At 47.9% G+C, this 14,690-nt stretch overlaps 1 protein-coding gene across 1 annotated transcript in view; it reads right to left on the reverse strand.

Moving 5' to 3' along the window:
• The window catches only part of tenm1 (teneurin transmembrane protein 1), a 139,705-nt gene that overhangs the window by 108,206 nt on the left and 16,809 nt on the right, over window positions 1-14,690 (reverse strand). The gene's annotated exons all lie outside the window — the stretch shown is intronic.

Genomic DNA, 14,690 nt, shown 5'->3' on the forward strand with positions numbered 1-14,690 from the left:
GGAATTGTTTTTTTTCCCGGCATATGCAAAAACATCGTTACGTTTGCTGTTTAAACCCGTTTGTGGACGGATTTTGCGACGCCATTGTTTAAACGCCAGCTTCTGAAGCTCACCTTTTGATGTAGCTCACTGCCGCGCCATCCTCTGGTCTGGACCCATTCACTCACTGGCACTGAGAACAGGCTGCTTCTTTAAAGATACCTCTCTCTCTGTGCCTAAATATGATTAGCCGCAGAGGACATTGTAGCTCTCTCCACAGCTAATACATTTAGTATGGATTGTCTGAGGAGTAAGGATACAGCTAGCGGGGAGATCAATATTCTAAGTCCGACTCTGTCTGGAGAAGAGGAACCATGCTGGGAGATGGTTAACTGTTCTAAGGCAGCGAATGCTGTCTGGAAGCACTGAATGCCAGGAATCCCACGATATTGAACACTTCTTCAAAAGGCAATGCTTTAATGCTCAAGCTGGGCGATGGGTTACGTCGAGTGTCTGCATCAGGAAAGGGGTTTGCTGAAGATTTGTTGTGGATATCTCTCAGGATGAGAGATTATATAAGGCAAATCTGGGTGATTCCTTATAATCTATAGTGCACCACTTAAGACCACGGCCCCATAGGGCCTCGGCTCCATGGGGCGGATGTCAGAGTGGTGCTCTAAGTAGAGAATAGGGTGTCCTGCGAGATAGCGGGAGAGGGGCCGAGATTTAAGTGGCTTCATTTGCATGCATGAATCCCTCGCTTAAATCCGTTCGCCTCGCCCACACGAGCGGCCGCGTCCACGGACGGGGCACGCGCACAACCTCATGCGAACTCCCGAGCCTGCAAACACATACACTTAGCAAAGACACATTTTCCCCCCTTTATTTTTTTTCCTAGAGTCAGAGGACATTAGCGCTGCATCTATTTCTGGCGGCCCATTAAGGCCGTAAAACATTTAAGCTCCGCGCAGAGTGATTCTTACTGTCAGAATGACCCGTTCTTTCCCCATTTCTCCTGCTCGTGTAAAAAAAAAAAAAAAAAAAAAAAGTTGACACGAAGCTTGTGACAGAAACATGTATTCGGTGCCGTTCCTGATTCGGCTGAGTGGGCTGGCACACCGGCAGGATGGGCGGAGTGCGAGGAGGCTGCGGATCTGAGGAGAGTTAGGCAGAGTTGGGTGGTGGTGGGGGTGCAGCCGTTCGCCTGCCAAATGGGTCCATTTTGCTGAAATGTGAAGCCTGCACTTTCCTGACACGCTATAATAAATCTATCAATTGTGTGCGCGTCTGTGCGCGCCGTTGTTGCGTGTGCGTGCGCGCCACGCATGAAGAAGAAACCGGTGGCATCCAAACAGGAAATATCCCCTTCCCCTCGGCTCCGCGGATGTGACAGTCACAGTAGCAGCCAACAGCTCGGCTCACCATAACCCAGGGTGACATATGCCTTATAATGGAAATGCGGTGTACCAGCGAGGAACTAATATACACTCGCGAGGGCATACAAGTACATGTATGCAAACTGACATGCATATGCATACCCAGAGCAGCGGATGAGGGGATAAACAGATGATTTTTTTGCTGCCTTCCACCGCCGATCTTTACATAAATACACGCTTTTCTGTCCGGTGAGGACTAAATGCATGAAAGCAGCAATTCCAGGCTACTTTAATGTGAAATGACAGGCTTCCAGGCAGCTCTTAGAAGCCAAAATAGTCTTTTTTTTTTTTTTTTTGCTCCAGCGGGGATGTTCAATGCTAGCAGGACGCTCGCTTTGCTATGTATATATAGTTCATTATCGCACACAACCTTGAGCTCCCTGCCAGTGTTTCGCCCGCCTCCCGTCCAGGAGTCACGCACACAGATCCAGGCCCTTTAGTCCATCGCTAACCAGCTACTTGTTGCTTTAACATTTTACATTTGCATGTCTGTGTGCGCTAACCTTGCGACGGTAAAATGTTAAATTATTTGTACCGAACGTTGGCAGTTTGCCTGGCGACTCTCCCGCTAACCTGACCAGACTCCTAACTGTGTTTGCTCTCAGTAACAGACGCCGGCTTCAATGCCAAGTCCTGGGCATTAATTGCGGTAATAACGAGTGAGACGTAGCTCTTTTAACACGTAGCTGTCAAAGTTACAGGTTTAAAAAGATACACAAAAAGCCAATGAAGCCAAAAAAGATCAATCAAATAAAACCCTGTGACATATCTTCACCTAAACACAACAACAGGCATTGGATGCTCTTCCTCTCCTCCTCTTCAAGGTGATGAAGGGATGCAGGCTGACTGAGCACATAGTAGCTTCTGTCCACATTTACCTCATGAACGCCAGCGTGTCACTTCCACCAGCAGCCGTACACCACCAAAACAAAACAGAGGCCGGTTTATGTTTGACACCGACATCCTGAAGAACGATCCCTGCAGTCATGAAATGCTTTTTGTTCATTTTATGCAAATGTGAGGGCAACACTCATTTTGTGTTTCCTGTTCACACCACAGTACTGCTTTTTAGGGTCATCATCACAACCTCATTAATAAAAAAAAACCTCCTCTTCGTTTGACAGACAGCTCCGTCTCTGTCTAAAGGGCAGCTCCCAACAAAATTTAAGTGTGTGTGTGTGTGTGTGTGTGTGTGTGTGTGTGTGTGTGTGTGTGTGTGTGTGTGTGTGTGTGTGTGTGTGTGTGTGTGTAATTTTTTTTGTAGAAGGTAGAAGTGAATGGGCCAAAAGTCCAATTATTTCAGAACACGCTGTAGTAATATTCAAACTAGACACGCGTTTTAGTCTGGATTAGGGAAAAAGTGCGCCGAACATCAATGCAGCCGAATGAACTGCACGCTGTAGAAATACAGCTCCTAGTTGAGGGTATGTAGCTGTGTCAGCTGCACCATGTTCCTGACATGCTCCATTGGTGACCACTGCAGATCGCAACGTCGGCTGAACCGTCGGGCTACGGAGGCCTTTTAGCATCTGCAGTAGTGTTAAATGTAAATAATTAAGACAATGGAGGTTCAGGTTAATGGCTGAACTCTGCGTGACCTCTGATTCACACTATCCATTCCGTCCAGCGCCTTAATTAATATGTGATGGCAGTGTGATGTAGAAGCATTTCTGGCCAAATAAAGTGTTTGGTTCATCTTCCTGTCAGTGTTTGACTCATTATGTTGTACCTAAACCTTTTACAGTACTTCCTGCTATCGGCCAGATATTACTTTCAATTCATGCTTATAGAAGCACATGTTTTTTTTTCTCATATATTCCTACTTTGACTGGTCTACTCTTACAGAACAAAGGAATTAAAGTGTAAAAGCTTTTGCCCTATACGGTTACAATACAGTGGGGTTTTTTTTGTAAATCAATTTTTGGACCATTTAGAGGAACAACTGCATCCAAGTGCTTAAAATGTCATTTAAATCCATCTTGCATTTAGCTTCGTTGAGAGAATCAATGTGCATCTCCTCTTTTTTGGCAGTTTGCTGTGAACATCTAAGTCTCCATTACATTCTGTATCATGGCGAACTCCTACTATTGACCTGAGGGGGGAGTAAAGAAGCCTCGTGGCCCGCGTTGGTACAGTGCAACCCTAGCGTACGGCCGATTTCAACAAGACGCCCGCTTCCCACACGCAAACCGGCTGAACTGGACCAAAGCCTTCACCTCCGCGCTCGGAATCTCACGATGGGCCGTTACACAGTGCACCTGTAAGGAACGGACGCGTTCACCTCCGTTTGAGCGGCGTCCGTGTCTTCGCGTATTGACTGCGAAAGCGAATTTCCTCTCGGAGGATAATAAAGTATCTGTCCGCTTTATTGAGGTGCAGGGTTGGTCTGCCTTTGTCAATAATATTCGTGTAGATGTGTTTTCTCGGCTATATTGCAGCACCAGGGACTAGTCAATATCCCACAACGCACCTCTGACCCATGGGCAAGCCTTCCTCGCGCTCCTCTTCAACTTCCGATGGAGATTGATTTTCTAGCAACTCTCGCTCATATATAAATGTGGCAATTGAGGCAAAGTGAACCTTTTTTAAGTATTTTAAGTACAGATCAGGCGCCTTGACTATTTAATAAATGAAAGGAAGATACTGTATTATCTCACAGCTTCAACAGACCCAAAAAGCAACGTGACATCCTACAGAAAACCAAGGAGGAGAGTCTGTTGTCAGTGTTATTGTTCTACCAATCGCAGTGTAAGTGTGAAGAGTGTTACACCATGGATACATGATACGTTAGGTGCTACTGTGGGGTGAAAGTGTATGCGTGTGTGCGTGCGTGCCACTGAGCCAAGGCAGTATCTAGGTCTGCGTGATGAATCTGTTTCGTGGCAAGCGAGGTGCCGCGAGCAGCATGCCGTCTGTTAATTCACATACACCGCGGGTGGTTCGAGTCTGCGGCTGATGATACTGGGAGGTGTTGCGAGGAGAAGCGGGCGGAGGAGAGGCAAGAGATGACAAATGAACAAAAGCTATGTGCAGGGATGATCCCTGATGTCAAGCAGTGGAAAAACAAATTTTTAACTCCCTGACATCCACGGCTCCCTCGTCGCCGCATCCGAGTAAATAATTACACACACACACACACACACACACACACACACACACACACACACACACACACACACACACACACACAAGCGCGCACGTGCAGGTAGAAGCCCACAACTTGGAAATTGAACATCGCAGCATGAAAAAAAAAAAAAGTAAATCGGCCTTATATAAAAAAATCTATCAGCCCAACGTGCTGGAGTGTAAAGCTCCTCCGTGCTTGTATAAGTAAAATTAGCTGGAGCAGCAGTCTCAGCTGGAGAGGTTTTGATCTCTGAGCCATCATGTCTTCATTAAAGTATTAACTGATGATTGGAGCGCCACCAATCAGGCTTGTTTACTTCGCCGGCGATTATGGCTCACGTTGCGTGCACACAATCATAATCTTCATCTGTTCGACAACCTTCCCACGCGGAGACACCTATGCGTCTCTGCGCATTAACGTATAGAACCCCCCCCCCCCCCCCCCCCCCCCCCCCCCTTCACTGGAAGCCCCCCCCCTCGCTGCCTCTGCCCAAACGGTCGTGCATCACCCCCGCGTTCATTCCACTAATGCAGCATACAGCTGCACATACATTTGATACATCACCCGTCTCACCCGCTGGCTGCCCTCGCTCCTTCTTCACCCCCCCTCCCCCCCTTTTCCCCTCCCTCAGCCTCGGATATCATTTGGCTAAGGCACTCCAGATGTAAACAGCTCTCACATAAACCCTGCCCCTCAGGATCGCGCGTCCCTCGGCCGCGAACACAAAATGATGGGGTTGGTCCGAACAAAGATTTATATTTAGTCGCTATTTGGATAACTTTGTGCTGTACAGCTCCAAAGCTGGTTTATAGCCGCTGCCACCTCTCTTGTTTTCTCTCCTGTAAAGCAGAAGGAAAAGATACTGCTCCATCACCCGCAACGCATAAATCAGGCATGAAAACATAATGGTGAGGATTTGACTGAGGGCAACCGGGGGCAAGGACAGACATATGAGATATTACTGCTTTTCATTCATCTTCCCTCCGTTTCCTCCAGTCTGTCTGTGTGCTGACCCATCTTTGGTGCTGACCCAAAAAAAGGAAAAAGAAGCCCGCATCCGCCTATCGTCAGCCGCATCCACCATTATCTGAGTCTCACTCTGCGGCTACGAGGAGGCTCGGCTCGCGCTTCCCTGAGGTGATCATCTCTCAACACGTCTCGCAGCCCGAACTCATTTCTGCTGCTCGCCCCCCCCAGATCGGCCCAAGATCTGGGCAGCGGCTGCTCCTTTTATTCCACAATGGACAAGAAAAGCAATAGGTGTGTAGGTCTATAGGTGGAGAACTCACGAAGTGGTGGTATCACAACAATTAATGTTGTTAATGCTAAAACTTTTCCACTTCTAACTTTCAAAATAAAACACCTTTCATAATGTGCCATACTGTATATATGTATTCAATCATAAATCTGCCAGTGCTGTTGTCACAAACTATTATGGTTGATGTAGGAGAGGAAGACTTGACGTAGCAGCAGGAGATACTGTACAGTACAAGGTAGAAGGTTTTACCTTCTGGGACTCGAGCAAGAGTCTGGCAATATTTCAACAAGCGCACGATCAAAGCAATGCTTATACAAAGGTTACACTACATAAACACAGGCCGAGTAAAATCCAGCCACTCATGGTACGACCACGTCCAGCACCTCCTCGTTTACTGTACTTCAATTTGATTATCTCCTTTTATTTCCTGCCTTCCTCGTCTTAATGATCGCCGGCTTTATTACGCTGCTCCTCGCAGTCATGATTCATGTTGAGCTAAACCTCTGTTTGCAATTATGCTATCAGCCAACGCGTACAAAGAGAGAAAAAGAAACATTCTAGCAATCTTTAGTGTAAGGATTTGCTTGAATTTGCTCTTTTGTTGTACGTCTTACTATTCTGTTCCGGGCCTGTGTCTGTGCTGTTGGCCACAGCGTGCACCGGATGCCTCCACCTTGGCCCGACTTGCCGCACCGGCTGGTGTTGATCTAATTCTGCTGGTACACACATAGGAATAAACATCTGTTTGGAGCAAAATGCGCTCATACATGAATACAAAGTGCAATTGGAAACACTTAGGTCCACACAAATAAAGTGTGCGTAACCGCACACGCACACACACACACACACACACACACACACACACACACACACACACACACACACACACACACACACACACACACTGATCCCGCTCGCCTACACTCACACACTCTATCTGGAAATGGCATTGAGCATCTGTTTGGACAGCGCATTCAGTTCTGCGAAACATTGGCAAGAACCTTGCACTGGCCATGAGAAGCTTTTGTCCTGCAGCAGGGTGACCGGGTGACCGAGCAGCGATCCAATTGTCTACTCGCCTCACCCACGCCCACACACACGCGCACGCACGCACGCACGCACGCACACACACACACACACACACACACACACCGCCACCACCCTCCACCCTTCCCCATGACGCCACCACTCTCGTTTCCCAGGCTGCCCATAAAATGCACTTCCATTTAGCAACATTCTGAAGCATTTTAAGAAGCTATTTATTTAACAGCATGATTATCTATCTGATGTTAGGGCGATCTATCTCGCAAAGTGAGCCAGTGCGCTATTAACGTCCTCCACTCTGGAACAGGTGCCAGCTGTTCAGAGGACACACAAAAAAAGGAAAAAAGTCTATTTGATCTATTTGTGATTTTTTTTCTTTCCTTATATAGACGTTGCAGTTCCTGCCACAGCCCTGCTGCATATCAATGAATCTTAAGCACAGGGAGGAAGTGGTCAATCAAACGTGCTGTGATGGGCACCGGTGGGCACGCAGATACACAAAAGGCTAAAAATAAGCGGCAGTCCGCTTGGAAGCGAGTGGCCTTGGGGTAATTCCGTATTTTAAATATGAAGGTGATGTCTTGTGCCAATCTGTCATGTCTCATCTTAACAAATGTATCTCTTCGGGGAGCGCCGGTTTAGCATTTAGCATGTGCATACATCAAATCAATGTCACTTGACAAAAGCACCCCATTTGTATTGCTGACAGCCTGGCTGGGGCCGCGGAGCGTGAGTCTGCACCGCCGCCGCGTGCACGCGTGCACGCGTGCACAGGCGGGAGGAGGGGGAAGCAGACAGTGACAGAAACACAGGGAAATAAACAGAAACGTACGAGGGCGGGGGGTCGAAGGCAGAGCCACTAAAGCCAGGGCCCGGAGGAGTTCTCAGTTATTTACATATACACACGCTGGTCACCCCAGATCCCTGCTCTCATCAAGAGAAACCAATTAAAACTCTCATCATTTCATGTTTACTTTAATTACTGTAACAATTAATGGCTTTTCCAAAGTCCTATTGTGGCTTTTTTCAATTAAAAGCTGTCGGTGACAAAGGCTCTGATTTATCCAATCCTATAAATCATACAGACAATTCTCCAGCGAGCAGAAGAAGTCCATCCCAGGGTGCGGTGAATGAGTGAAATAGGCTCATACATCACTGTTTTGGGTTTGTGTTTTTCATTTTTTCCTCCCATGCTTTGGCTCAGGCAGGACTGGGTTGATAACATGTGGACGGACTCTACCGTAAACGGAGTGGCGTCGTTACTGTATGTCCACGCACGACCAGCAGCGCTCCTACTGGTCAGCAGATTGTTGGGTGAGACCCAGTGGACCATTAGCCGTCCGCGGCTGCCAGGCCGGAGAGCCGATAATGACAGGTGGTGCACGCGCCCCGGAGGTCTGACAGGCTCAGGGCACCGTGCCATGTGACGACAGCCTCTACTACTGGCACCGGCGCTGCGATGGCAGCCTCTAACGGTGGCGCCGCGGCAGCAGAAGCGTCCCTGGCAGCATCACGGCGGAGGAACGGCCATTACCGCGAGCAGTTAAACTAAAATGGCAGCGATCGCTCCTGCCGGGGAGACCGCGCCGCTGTCATTACCGTCGGCGGCGTCCTCCTGGCAAATGCATTCAAATCCCCCACGCAGGCTCAGATGACAATCCTGATTATAAGATTAACAATGAACCTGTAGGTTTGTTATTCAGATGAGGGTGTTCTTTTTTTTTTCCGTGCGCAGCAGAAGCGACGGGTCCCATTCACGCACACGGAGGATGTTATTGTGCAGGACATAAAGGTCTTGATTTGCTTACTTCTCTTCTCCTTTCTCCATCATTGTTCAATTAGACTTCCTAGCTGGCCATTCAGAAAAGCCAGGGCCCCGCTCAGGGACACTTCAGGTAAACAAAACAAACTAACAAAAAGAAGCCACATATTTCTATTTTGAAAATATTTCATTTCCTCCTCTCTCCTTTTTTTCTATCCAGCTGTGTTGTGGCTGCTTTTTCTCCCACCTCTGACCCCTCACAACACAAACAACAGCGGTAGCATGTGTGGGCATCTCAGCGCGGGCCCCCCCGAGTCCTCCCCCCCCTCCCCCCCAGCGTACAACACTCTGATTCCCACTAATCTCTCGGCACACTCTCAGGGCTCTTGTTCCTTTCCGCCGCGAGCTCATTCATGTGCCACTCACCGCGCTCTCTGCTCATTTTAACACGCCAACAATGCAGCGAGCCCGAAATAGTCCGGAGCGCGGTTATTTGGCTATTTATTAAAACAAAATGCGTTCGGCCCTCACCTCCTCTGCCGCGTAGGTGACGGCTGTGTGGCCGCTTATTAAAATGGCAAGTGGCGGCTGGGATCTGTGATGTTCCCATCACGCGGTTTATGTATACAGACAGCCTGTAGGCAGCCAGTGGACAGCGTGAGATGAAAGCTTTGTATGGCTGATGTTCTGATTTGATGACTGTTGCCATGGCAGCGAGATGAGAATGAAGAAGGGGTGTAAGCATCCACAGAGAGAGAGAGCGAGAGAGGGAAAACGATTCGTCTCTGTGCAGCTCTCTCCTTCCCTTAAACACACACATGGACGCTCATCCCTAACCCCCCATTAACCAGCAGTACAGTCCAGTAGGTGTTCCTTTGGATCAGTGAGCTATAAAGGTCCATCATTAGGACAACAGGGTGGGGTCCACCACTCTGACAGCTTGTCAGGAACACAACCCTGCATGGCTAACTATGTGATGAGACGGCTATTAAAGGAGAGGGAACCACACGACTGCACTGTTGCTATAATAAGGCACCTGGTGGATTCATGGGAGCTCTTCAGCCTCTGCTGGACGGCTGAATGGGCGGTTCAATAAAAACGGTTTCTGGCTCCAGCGGACGTGTTTATAGCGTTTCCTCTGGCCAAGCACAGCACCAGGGTTAAGTTGATCATCTCTCACTCCGGTAAAATAGCCAGGGGAGCCGGTGTACCACTAGATCAACTCTACAACTTAAAGACCCTAAACGTTACAGCTCAGATGATCGATATGGCACTGAGCAATGTTCTTTACGAGCTAATAGACAAATCCATTCCCGCAAAACCCCTTGGGCCCTGGGGAAGGCAGGAGGGGAGTTAGAGTATGCGACTGTTTGCCTGGTGTTACCACTTAGGCCTCTGGCCGCCTCCGAGCTTCCAGGAGACACGAGGATGCGGCGGCTGTGTTGGTGCGTGTGGTTGTTTTGGCACACGTGCGGATCTCTGAGGGAACATTGTCGATCGCGTTGTGTTATCGCGGGCCGCCGAGCTGCCAAGAGGAGATTTGGGCCGTCCGACATGAGAAAGAAGCGAAACATATACAACACGCTTATTCACGTTGCTTAAATGCTCTTATCTGACACTGACGGATACTGGTGGATTACATGAAACATTCGCAATTCCCTCACTGTCTAATTAAAAGTCCAAATTGCCTGATACGTGTCAGAATTGCATCACAAAGCGGCGCGATCCTGAAAAATCTGATTCCCATCTGAAATGTAATTCCGTGTAACACCTGTTGCTATTTCACCAGGTTCCATCAGTTTATTGAAACGGCCTTTCAACAAAGAGGCGAACTACAAAAGGTATCAGGCGCTTCATCAGAGCAGGCCTGAGGAGCGTGTGCCCAGCGTCCGGTGTCACGTCTTCACCTGCCGTCGCGCCCGTCCCTCCGTCCGCTCCGCGCACTCGCTCATTAAACCGCGAGGTCAGTTCGGCGCTCCGCTCTCCCGCCCTTTTGGTCTCGAGGCGCTCAGCACTTACTCCGACGCGGCTCGACCAAACTTGACCGCAGAAACTTTTGCACATCATTACAAGAAGGAAGAAAAAAAGAATTAATGGGCTGTGTTTATGAAGGATACGAGGGCTTTCTGTGACTTTGCAAGGTCCCCGGAGCCCTTGAACAGCCTAGTTCACAGCCGACATGTTGGCTTTATGTGTAAGGTAACATTCATGCTTGTCTTATTTCAAGGCAAGGACAACAGCTCCACTGTAAAAACGCATGTAATGACTTTATTTGACTAATGGCAGCAATCTATTTGGAGGTAATATGGCTCATTTAGCGTTGGTGAATTTAAACCTAGCAGGCATCCACTCTGTACAAAAACACTCCAATTCAGAATAGAAAACATTAATTTCCCTTATTGAATTTTTTTCGTACACTATATTTTTGATTGAACAATTTATTACTTTCACTGCCGAAGATATTAAATTTCTGACAGAACAAATATGGAATTGTAGTCAGCAGAAACATTTTAGTCTATCCCGAGGATCTACACTTTTTTTGGCACAGTCATGGCCGACACATTTATAACTACACACACACACACACACACACACACACACACACACACACACACACACACACACACACACACACACACACACACACACACACACACACACACACACACACACACACACACAGGGACTAAACAATACGGTGAAGAGCCTTCAGTGAAGTCTTTACCAGTCCAAGTATTTTCAATTTCAAGCCCTCTACATTAGAAAATAATAAAATAAACAATTTTGAAGATTTGGGAACCAAGTATTTGTTTGGCAATTTTCCCATCCGCCCTGGACAACTCCACATTTACAACATGCCTATTTTACACGCGCACAAACAAAGACGTGAACACACTTAGCTTTAGAAATTAAATTCAAGAGGAAAAAGCTGTCAAGTGTAAATAAATTCATGTCTGATGAAAATTATTAACAAGGCCTTGCATTCGTGGTGAAATTGACTTTGTCTCCATTGAGTGTTAGATCACGCCAGCCTTAATATTCATTTTGCCACATCCTGCTTTGGAATATTCATCTTCTATCAGTATTTTAAATAGAGAATAAAGATGATACCAAATAAAAGCCGAATGCGAACCTACATTTTGATTTGTTTCCACCCGTCGGACGCTGCTTTATGCTCCTGTCACCGTGGTATCGGCGCAGCAGTAAAACAGTGTCAGGTCAACAGATGTGAGCTGACGAGGGAACGGATCCTTTCTGGAGCTTGTTTTTCACGAGCCCCCGCTACTATTTTCACCCGGCTTGATTGCTACCTCTCTAAATGTTTGAGGCAATTTGAAAATCCATTTTCTTCCAGCCATTATCTGCAGTGTACGGAGGAAATTGGACACTCAGACCTTTCTAGTGTATTAATTTAGCGCTGTGATCAGACAGTTACGAGGGAGTTGTCAAGTTTTTAAAAAGTAATGGACGTCCCGCGGCCAATCAGAGCCGAGTGCTTGCTCAGCCCGTGGTAATTACACAGATATTTGCATTTTAGCGCGGAAAGTTATCTGCCGTAACGAGCGATAGAGTCTGTTTGCAGGTGCCTCGGAAGCCTTTCCGCTCGGGATGGAGGACGTAGGAGAAGTGCGGCGATGTACGACCAGGAGGCGCGCCAACGTGTCAATCGCGAAAGCAGAGGGGGAAAGATAAAGCTAAAGAAGACAGACAATAGGCTGGAGTAAATCTGCAACTGATTAAACTAATGAAAAAGTGGTCAATTAATTAGCATCTCATTATAGGACAGTGTTGTAACCCAGATAATTCAGCTAATATAGTTTTTTTTATCATTCCACACTGCAGTAATTCAGAAGATTGACACCGAATCTATGCGCTCCGGCTCCTCTTCTCATCTCGCTCCCTCTCTTAACATTTACATAGTCCATACAAACAGAAAGAAAGAGCAGCAATATGAAAAATTTATACGCTGAATAGGACTCGTTCAGCGGCCTCGTTCAAAAAAGTGTTCGCGCAAGTGGAAATTATCTTTAAAGGCGAACGGGCCCGTTATATAAATTCACTGCGAATCTTATGTCTGATTATTTGTTTCGGTTTAACATTCGCGGCACGTGTGAGGTTCCCTAACCCCCCTTTTGTTTATGTTAATAAGCTAATGATTGTGCCATTGATTTGAACAGCTTTTTAGTCAGGTCCGGTGACTGGTGACAAATCGTTTAACTGTTGCTGCGAAATGTAAAAGTTTTCATTTGAAAGCGGCATTGCTGCAGCTCTCGCCCGTCAAATGTGTATTTGATTTAAGCGTGATCGTTTGTGTTTGCTGGTTTGTTTGTCGTTGGGGTGGATGTAGGGCCTGCGCAAACCTCCCGTGTGAGGTCAGAGGGCGAAAGCATCCATAAGATATTGCTTCTCGGCCCACAGCGCATCTCCCTCTGCAATAACGCATCCACAAGGTCGCGTCCGAATCAAACCTCACGTCCCCTCAACCCTTTGTTTATCCCTCGCTGCACAAGCGCAGCCCTGGTTCGGAGCAGCGCGTTTGCATAGGTGTGCATTCCACAGCGGGTGTGTGTGTGTGTGTGTGTGTGTGTGTGTGTGTGTGTGTGTGTGTGTGTGTGTGTGTGAGTCAGCAGTAAACTCTAGCTGAACCGCTACTTTGTCTTTTTACTGCCAATCTTCCCCGTTCCGTCCGGGCCCTGACGACAATTTGCGGCGTTGATGTTTTGCTAAGTTTGTCAGCAGGTCTGACTGGTGCCTGCAGCCTTCCTCCGGGGAGGTATCACCGTCGGACGCGCGCCCCCGCCGCCGCCGCCGCACGTACACGCACATGAAAGCCGGCGCAGGCGGACGGACGTCTGCACAAATGTGGCTTCGCTCACGAGACGGATCTCTTTATACTCCTCCCTTTCTCACTCCATCGTTCCCTCGGTTTCTATTTTCCCACACATACGTACACACTCGCTAAATTGACTTGTCAGCTTCAATCAAACCAGGAACAAAAGAATTCCTGCCAGTTTGAAGCTGACATTATTAATAGGTTTGGGAGGGGGCGAGCTCTGAAGACAAAGGGAGTGCAAGGTCGGGCCGACTTAAAATGCACTTTCATTTTGGCAGGGATGTTAGCGTTTTGATTCCCGGCCTTTTTTACGCCAACATCTCTTTCCGCGAGTGGCTCTAACTTTCATTATCGCCGGGAACAGGGGGGCGTGCGGGACTTTGTTGTGCTGATGGAGAGAAATGTGACATCCATAATGCATTTCCTATTAGAGGATGCCACGCATGGACACACCTGGCCACGTGTCAGAGGGAGACGGACAGGAAGGAGGATGAGAATTAATGGGGTGCCGGCGAAGGGGGGGCGGCGTTGCCAAGTAAAGGATATGAGTGCAGGGAAAAAAGAGAGAACACAAACAAACATGGAGGCAGAGGGAGCGGAGTGAGAGTGAGGGTTGCGAGAGCTAGAGGACATATGTGACATATGAAATCCAGACATAAAGCAGCTTTCCTGGTGCACTGTAGCAGTAAAGCTAAACGCTTTGAACATTCAAATCCCCTTCTCTCACTTCTGCAACTTCATCCATCCTCCTCCTCCTCTGTTGCGTGCCCACCTGCACCCCCCCCCCACACACACTCTTTTCATTCTGACCCTGGCTGAAGACGACCTCCCTCATCTCAAATGGTAATAACTTCGGTCCGTGTGCACGCGACCGTCGCAAATTGATTAGCGTGTAAATGCGCTCCCTCGCCGCCTCCCCTCTTCCGCTGTGCCCTGTTTTTTTTTTGCGCAAGCCTGACTCCGTGTCCAATCCGGCTGTCATTAAACAGCACCCCTGGGTCTACTCCCAAACATAAACAGGCACATCCTGAACCCTCCTTTGCATTATCCCTCTCCTCCCCTGTCCACGTCTCCTCCTTTTCCCACCATCTTTGTCTCACACTCACTCAAAACCAGCTTCTCCTTCACCTGTTTTAACCTCAGCCACTCATTCCCTTTTATTCTCATTCTAATTATACCATTACATTACCATTTCTATTCTCTCATTAGCATTTTCGCTCTCCCTGTCTCTTATTCCCCCCCCCAATTCT

This window comes from Betta splendens, chromosome 10 (genome assembly GCF_900634795.4).
Source record: "Betta splendens chromosome 10, fBetSpl5.4, whole genome shotgun sequence".
NCBI classification, from domain to species: Eukaryota; Metazoa; Chordata; class Actinopteri; order Anabantiformes; family Osphronemidae; genus Betta; species Betta splendens.